Source organism: Arachis duranensis, chromosome 4, assembly GCF_000817695.3.
Source record: "Arachis duranensis cultivar V14167 chromosome 4, aradu.V14167.gnm2.J7QH, whole genome shotgun sequence".
Lineage (NCBI taxonomy): Eukaryota > Viridiplantae > Streptophyta > Magnoliopsida > Fabales > Fabaceae > Arachis > Arachis duranensis.
The window spans coordinates 53914917-53922551 of NC_029775.3; positions in this window are offsets into that span (position 1 = coordinate 53914917).

Sequence of the window (7635 nt, forward strand, 5' to 3'; positions counted from 1 at the left end):
TAGTGATGGTAGTTGTTGCTCCCTCTAGAGAATCCAATGGAGCGTTTGAGCTCCTCTATGTCTCGTCCTCTCTCAGCTATTCCTCTATCAATGTTCTCTGATCTTCTCTCATCTCATGGAGGATGGTGGCGTGCACCTTGTGCTCTACTCTCAGCTGATCCACGCTTGAACTCAGCTCCCCTATTGAGGTATTCAATTGATCCCAGTAGTCTCGGAGAGAAAAATACATCCCTTGAGGTATCTTAGGGATTTCTGTTGGAGGCGGCTGCACAGGTTCTTGCTATGGTTCTTGTGCAGACTGTCTCACATGCTCTATCTTCCTTTTTGTGACAGGCTTGTCCATCTCTACGAGGGTATCTCCAGCTATGCCGATTCCAGCTGAATTGCATAGGTGATAAGTTGGGTGTTCAATGCCCGTTTTAGGCAGTCTATTCTAAATAAAAATATATACCATTATATATTGCTGGAAAGCCCTGAAATTTAGGTTTTCAATGCCATTGAGAGCACGTCAATTGGATCTATGTAGCTCCAGAAATGCTCCTTTGAATGCATGGAGGTTAGGATTTGACAGCATTTGATATCCTTTCTTTACTTCTAAACCAGACTTTGCCAATACTTGCCAAATTCACCCAAAAATTACCTAAAATCATAAGAAAAACACAAAAAATTAAAGTAGCATCCAATATGTAAATTTTGCAGTAAACCCTACCAAAACATAATAAAACTTAATAAAATATAACTAAAAACACTAAGAAAACAGTACCAAAAAGGAAGAAAGGAAACGTGGGTCATATTAAAGCAAGCTACATAATCATTTTCATTACATTACTCATCAAATATAGCTTTAGTTGATTGGATGCTCGGTGAGGATGAGAGAAAGAGTGACCGATAGAAAAAGAGACAACCGTAACCCTCACCGAACTTCTGGGTTCAATTTCTTGTGATCGGTAACTCCAATAAAAAATATAATCTGTTAAAAGTATTCGTATCCTCCTCCTCTATGTGTTGGCATCACTTTTGATTGGTATAAGTTGACAGTGACGTAGTTCCCCTACTCCTTGAGTTCGGCCAACTGGAGTTCTAGGAGGCACAGACGATTCCGGACGTTTTCTTCTTCGATGGCTCGGTCAGAAAACTTTTTTGGAGCTTTGAGTATTTTGATTTCATACGAAGGTGGGCTTTTGGTAAATTCTCACTAGTTAAATTGGTATTGGACAAGTGAATTGACGTCGTGATTACTTGTTGACTGAATTTAATTGAATTTATATTGAATTTTATGATATATTGATATTTGTGATAAGTTTGAGGTCCATAGGGTTTTAGTGCAGCCAGGAACTAAGTTATTCTGATGAATTTTATTTTTGGATTACGACAGGATAACTTGAAAATGTTGGAATTTGTCTAGTTTGATTTATTGGAAATGACTTGAAAAGAGTGTGGAAAATGGTTTGGATGGAACCCGAGAAGGGTGGTAGAGTTCGGGTTTTAGAGGAAATGCCGCCGAAATTTTGTTATAAACCTTAAGAACTTATTTGAAATTTTATTTAGAAGAAAAAGATTGGATTTAAGAAATTGTATTATTTGATTTTGGATTTATGCAGAAAATAGTTGTGTGTCAAATTTATTTTGTTAAAGACAAGTGTATATTCTGAGTTCGATTTATTTAGAAAAGAATTATTTTACGATTTTAAATTATTTAAGAAAAGTATTGTGTTTAAGTTTGATTTAAAAAAGAAAAGGGCTTGTATTTTGAATTTGACTCAAGGATTTTATTTGGAGGAGTTTTAGTGAACCTTAAAAATAATTGAATTTTTATTGAATGATTTCATTTTGTAATATCTTGGAAAAAGTTAAAGAATTAGTTTTATAGATGAAAGGGAGATTGGTTTTGGTTTTAAAAGAAAAAGAGAAGATAAATCAGCACGTGTGATTATGAAATTATTAAAAGGTCACGAGAGGGTTGTAGAAAGTAAATAGTTATAGTGTTGATGAAAACACGTTAAGCCGTGGGCTTTATGTGTGAATGATTTTACGGGGATGCCCGTGTATATGGAATGGCTTCCAGGAGAAAGGGGCACATGCTTCAGCTGGAGAATCAGTGCCTGCAAGTACTTGCAGAGGTCATGTTCGACATACTTTAGCTGAAGAATCAGCGCCTGTAAGATGTAGTAACTTGTAGAGGTTATGTCGCTAGAATGCCTTATTTGACTTGCGAGTCAGATTGCGTCGGGTGTGGGTCAAAACTGACAAATGAGCTCATTACCTGCAGTAGGGCTAGACATGCATCATCCTTGTTGTGGATTTGTATTTTACAAAAGAGTCAAGTAAGCATTCAGATTTAAAGCCAAGCCAAGGTATACAAGAATGACAAGGTATGGTTGGGAAACAATCAAATCACGTTCTAAGGAGGAAATCCAAAACAAAAAATTCTAATGAAAACAATGAAGGAATAGACGACACGAGTTCCTGTAGCATGATTAAAGATTATACGTCGAATCGAAGCTAACTGCATAATATCTAACGCACCTAAACCCCATGAATCACATCACCTATAACTTCTATTTCGTATATGATAACCCATTAGTGTTCCCATATACATAAATCAATAGTGTTAAGTTGGTCAGACTTAATACCGTGAGGTATGCAATGGTAGACTAACAGCGTTAATCATCAGACAGTCATGCATATAAAACTTAAACTCTTGTTATCAGAACAAGTCACAAAGCATGACAAACACTTAGAGTATACAATGAAGTATAGACAGTCCATTCCCAAGGCTCTAACAGGAACTAACTGCACTGATACCATATTGTAACAACTCAACTTCTGGTATGTCATGATCGTACCAAAGGTAAGGTGTTACCGACCTGGTTTCCTTTATTATCTATTTAATATTGAGCATTTACGTCGATATCGCATTTTAGTTTTTAAGAAAATTCTAGAAAATTTTGTTTTTATTTATTAAAATTATATATCAAAAATCCCCAATAATAATAATAATCACATAAATATTAATAATAAAGATGTTTTACACAAGAAATCAAAATAAAACTTAGATATAACACTTATCCTTTTGTATAAAATAAAAATCCTAAGCAACAAGGGCGAGAGAATTCTAGGAAAGTAACTTAGCTCATAAATAAATCTAACAATCACCCGTAGCTTTAAACTGAGTCTTTGAACCTGTGTTACTGAAAGGGTGAAAAATTTTGAGGTGAGAACAAACCACATGTTCTCAGTACAGAATGAGAATGTCGTAAAAGTAATGATTAAGATACAAATAATTAAACTTTACTCAATAAAACTGTTTTTATCAAATCCTTTAAAAATACTTCTTTTGATGCAAATGCGAAACCATTATGATGCATGTCTGTTCTAAGCAGGCCATGAGCTCACGTGTCGGTTTACACCCTATAGCTCAACATTACCAAGGAACAAGTCCCTAATATGGTTTCCGTTGTGTCCTTCGTGCATACGTGTCAGTGGTTAAGAATACCACTCCTTCATAACTAGTGGCAGTCGGTGCAAAGCTCGACCCCATAATATACGCACAAGGGGAAATAGTGATCCTCAGTTCATGGGCGTCCCCGAGATCAACAAAAATAAAACAACGATCCTCAGTTCGTAGGTTATCCCCGAGATCAGCACTGATGACGGAAAATTACTGTATGATTACAATAACCCCTTCGGCAAGTATACCGAATTTTTGTCAAGTAAAAACTCATGAGAGTGAGATCGATCCCACAAGGATTGACTAATTAAGCAATTTTAATTAGTAAGACACTTCAGTTGAACGAATCAGAATTCGGTGATGAATGTAGAAATGTAAATAACAGAATCCTAAATGACTTGAAAATAAAGAAAAGCAGTAAAGTGCTGGAATGTAAATGGCATATAGATGAAGTGCAAAATCTTAAATTGCATAAAATAAATGGGAATCGAAGAATAGAAATGTAAATAACTGAATTGTAAAGGGGAGTGGGTGATGCACGGAAACTTGTCTCTAAACAAATTTCCCTTCGGCAAGTATACCGAATTATCGTCAAGTAAAAACTCACAATAGAGTGAGGTCGAATCCCACAGGGATTGATTGGTCAAGCAACTTTAATTAGAGGAATGTTCTAGTTGAGCTAAGCAGAAATTGAGTTGAGAATTGTAGAAAATTAAATGGCGGGAAAGTAAATTGCAGAAAGTAAATTGCAAAATCTTAAATGAGAATTTGGGGAGATGAACGTAAAAATAAATGGCAGAAAGTAAAGAGAATGGGTAAGATCAGAAATGGGGGATTCATTGGGCTTAGGAGATGTTGCATTCTCCAGATCAAGTTCATTCTCATCTCTTCCTCAATCAATGCATTCATTGATCTCCTTGGCAATCTTAGGTGATTAGATCCCAATTCCTTGGCAACCTAATCTCTCTAAGCTTTGACAATTGCCCAATTCCTTGATTTAAATGCTCATGGGAAGAGATGAAGTATGGTCACTGATTATACCACATGTATTTCCAAATCAAAGTGTTGGGAGGATTATATGTCACTATATCCATCCAAACCCCAATTTGGTCCAACATGAGAAAGTATTTCTAGCATGATCTCCTCATCCCTTTTCCAAGGCTCAGAGGAGATGCAATTATGGAGAGTTTCTTTTCCAAGACAACTAACCAATTAATTTAAGATCGAAAGCTTTCTAGTAAATCAAGAGAAAAGAAAGAAGAAGAAGAATGAAAACTATAATTGATCGATCAAATTACAACAAAGCTCCCTAACCCAATGAAAAGAGGTTTAGTTGTTCATAGCTATGGAAATGGAAATGGAAGATGATAGAGAAGAGTACATTCTCCAGTAAACTAGAAATTGCAGGAAAAGTAAATATACAGAGTGTAGTTCTCCAAAATGCCAAGCTCCTTTCTAGTTCAAAACTACTCCTATATATACTACTTTTCTTGATCTTCTGGTCAGCTCTTCAAGTCTTGGATGTGGGCCTTTGATCTTGAGTTGATGTAGTTACAATCTTCAGTGGGCTTAGCTTTGTTTGTAGAAAAAGTGTGAGTCAGGCATGGGTGGACGTTAGTTAGGACATTAATGGTGTTAACGTTAAGTGAAAATGTGGGTTCGAGAACGTTAGTGACGATAACCTTTTTCACTAACACTCCAAACCAAATTGATCCACGTTAACTTCAATATTAGTGGCACTAACGTGACCACTAACATTGCCTCTTAGTCCTTCACAAACGTTATTGGCATTCACCTTTACCAATAACGTTGCCTCTTAGTCCTTTGCAAACGTTATTGACGTTCACCTTTACCAATAACATTGCTCCTTGCTTTTCTTCCCCACGTTAGTGATCCACGTTAGTGTAACTAACGTGGCCCTTAACGTGGGCATGCCCAAGCTTCGAGGGCATTAGTGACACTCACCTTTGTCACTAACGCTTCAAAACACCCCTTCTCCCCACGTCAGTGCTTTACGTTAATGGCATTAACGTGACCACTAACATGGTGGTAATTGCCATCTCCAACGTTAGTGACAAAGGTGAGTGTCACTAACGTTGGCCTATCATTCCTTGCTCCACGTTGCCCTTCATGTTAATGGTCTTAATGTGACCACTAACGTAGGCAATATTGGCTTAGTCCAACGTTAGTGACAAAAGTGAGTGTCACTAACGTTGAAAATTTCTTCCTCCTTCCACGTTAGAGTTTACGTTAATTGGATTAACGTGACTCTTGACGTGGCTAAGTGTGGCATTTTGGAACGTTAGTGGTGTTCACCTTTACCACTAACATTGGAGCTCCCCTTTCCTTTCCACGTTAGCTCCCATGTTAATGCAACTAACGTGGCAACTAACGTGGGCTTTGATGGCTTTTGAAGGTGTTATTGGCGATTATTTTTTCTATTCCACGTTAGTGGTCACGTCAATTAGACTAACGTGGCTGCTAACGTGGCTCTTCATTACTTCCTTTGTCCTGAAATCAAGCAAATAAAGTGCATCAAAGCTTTATTCCAAGTCATGAGATCATGCATTATCCATTTTATCATTCAATTCCTGCATAATTCTCATGAAATCATGTAAAGTTCACAATGTTTGCTTGAATCAAGATATAAGTGTATTTTTATCCAAAACTTGCTTATTTACTAGGAAATGCATGAAACTACCCTAAAATAGTAAAGAAAAGGTCAATGAAACTGGCCAAGATGCCCTGGCATCAGTGGGTTAATGAACAGAAATTAAACAAAGCTATAAAGAATAGGGAAGATAAAAATGGGGAAGATTCATTGGGGTTAGGAGATGTTGCATTCTCCGGATTAATTTCTGATAATTTCTTCTTATATCATGCAACTCATTGACCTATTGGCATGAGTAATTGAATTCCAATTCCTTGGTAATTCAATCTCTCAAATCTTGATCAATAGCCAATTCCTTGGTTTAATTGCTCATGAAGAGAGATAAACTTGGTCCCTGATTATACCACACATCCTCAACAATCCTTTTTCAGCCTCTGAATCGGATTTTTGCTTAAGTCCCTCAATTTCAGCCAGAAAATACCCGAAATCACAGAAAAACACACAAACTCATAGTAAAGTCTATAAATGTGAATTTTGCTTAAAACTAATAAAAATATGCTAAAAAGTAGCTAGATCCTACTAAAAACTACCTAAAAACAATGCCAAAAAGCGTATAAATTATCCGCTCATCACAACACCAAACTTAAATTGTTGCTTATCCCCAAACAACTAAAAACAAAATAGGATAAAAAGAAGAGAACATACAATGGATCTCACAATATCAATGAAATTTAGTCCCAATTAGATGAGCGGGGCTAGTAGCTTTTTGCTTTTGAACAGTTTTGGCATCTCACTTTATCCTTTGAAATTCAGAATGATTGGCATCTATAGGAACTCAGAATTTTAGATAGTGTTATTTATTCTCCTAGTTCAGTACTTTGATTCTTGAACACAGCTACCTTATGAGTCTTGGCCGTGACCCTAAGCACTTTATTTTCCAGTATTACCACTGGATACGTAAATGCCACAGACACATAACTGGGTGAACCTTTTCAGATTGTGACTCAGCTTTGCTAAAGTCTCTAGTTAGAGGTGTCTAGAGTTCTTAGGCACACTCTTTTGCTAGGGACAACTTGATTTAGCTGCTTAGGCTAGGATTTTATTACTTTAGGCCCTCATATCCATTAATGCTCAAAGCCTTAGATCCCTTTTACCCTTGCCTTTTGGTTTAAAGGGCTATTGACTTTTTCTGCTTGCTTTTTCTTTTTCTATTTTTTTAGCCATTTCTTTTGCCACTTTTTTTTTTCACTGCTTTTTCTTGCCTCAAGAATCAATTTCATGATTTTTCAGATTATCAATACCATTTCTCTTTGTTCATCATTCTTTCAAGAGCCAACAATTTTAACATTCATAAACTTCACTATCAAAAATATGCAATGTTCAAGCATTCATTCAGAAAATAAAAAGTATTGGCACCACATCACAATAATTAAACTAATTTCAAGATAAAATTTGAAATCCAAGTACTTCTTGTTCTTTTGTAATTAGGCAAATTTTTCATTTAAGAAAGGTGAAGGATTCATGGAATTATTCAAAGCTTTAAGACATAGACACTAGACACTAATGATCATGT